The sequence below is a fragment of the Peromyscus maniculatus genome, chromosome 1, assembly GCF_049852395.1.
Source record: "Peromyscus maniculatus bairdii isolate BWxNUB_F1_BW_parent chromosome 1, HU_Pman_BW_mat_3.1, whole genome shotgun sequence".
Lineage (NCBI taxonomy): Eukaryota > Metazoa > Chordata > Mammalia > Rodentia > Cricetidae > Peromyscus > Peromyscus maniculatus.
The window spans coordinates 84,995,008-84,996,334 of record NC_134852.1 but is presented as its reverse complement, the minus strand read 5'-3'; the positions used below and the strand labels follow the sequence as shown (position 1 = coordinate 84,996,334).

General features: G+C 48.5%; 1 pseudogene; it reads right to left on the bottom strand.

Moving 5' to 3' along the window:
- Nucleotides 1-384: 384 nt before the first annotated feature.
- On the bottom strand, nucleotides 385-964 carry LOC102926560 (dnaJ homolog subfamily C member 17 pseudogene; annotated as a pseudogene).
- Nucleotides 965-1,327: the final 363 nt, after the last annotated feature.

Here is a 1,327-nt window from a genome sequence, read left to right as displayed (position 1 = left end):
AAAATAACAAGTATCAGGAGCATCTTTATGTAATAAGTACAGCAGAAACAATAGACAAGTTCTATGGGGAAAAGAACTGCTACACTAACACAGCCTGAGGCTCTGGAGCAAATTTGTAACTGCATTTACAAACGGAGGAAGTGAAATTTACAACCCACTTTCCCACTTCCTATATACCCTTCAAATTTTAAATCATAAATTTACAAGGTCACTCGACTCAAAATCAAATCGCAAAGTTCTATAAGCTAAGACCTCAGCAGAGACTCAAATGTTAGGTCGTCTGGCCGGTTTGGGTTGGTTGGATTTACTTAGCATTTTTTTTTAAAAAGTTTATTGGTGATGATTCAGAAAAGGGTGTGGGGTGGGAAGGCTGGAGCCAGCACCCTAAGTGGGCTGACCCTCATCTTCCTGCTGCATCTGGGCAATCAGCTGCTGGGCACTTAGCTGCGTAATGAATGCGCATGAAGACGAGACTCTCACAGTCCCTTTCTGACAGCGCTGAGCCCTTGGAGAAGCCTTGGTGCCTGGGGTCCACTGAGCCACGAGGCTGTCACAGGAAATCTTCAGAGGGTTGTCCACCAGACCCACTTCATTTCTGACAGCCAGCTCCATGGCCCTGACAGTAGCAAACTCCACTATAGCATGGCCTGCCTTCTTTCTGGAAAGCACCAGGTTGAGAACCTCCCCATACTTTTGCCAAAGCCTCGGGAGGGAGGACGCGTCTGGAGTAGCCACCTTGGGACTCATCCTCCTTCCTGCACTTCCCCTTTAGCTTTAGTTTGGGGCTTCCTTTGCCTTCACTACTTTCTCCTCTTCCTCTCAGCCCCTGCTCTCCGTCCTGGCGGATCTGCCCCTGGACCAGCCTTTGCTGTTGCTCCAGGTGAAGGGAGCCCTCTTCTTGGAGGCGTGCGACCTCTTGCTCTAGTGTTGTGCTGCTCAGGCTCTCCTCTTCCTCACTTAGCATTTTCTTTTTTTTTTTTTTTTTTTTGTTTTTTTGTTTGTTTGTTTGTTTGCTTGCTTGGTTTGGTTTGGTTTTAGTTTTCAGTTTTTGGAGACAGGGTTTCTCTGTGTAGTCCTGGCTGTCCTGGAACTCACTCTGTAGATCAGGCTGGCCTCAAACTCAAAGATCTGCCTGCCTCTGCCTCCTGGGTGCTGGGATTAAAGGCGTGCGCCATCACTGCCCACTTTACTTTTCATTTTCAACCGTGGAGGGGGCGGGGGTGAGAGAGGTCAGAATACAACCTCAGTCTCTGCCTTCCACTTTGAGATGGGACCTTTTGTTGTTGTTATCCTCTGCTGCATATGCCAGGCTACCTAGCCCGTGGGT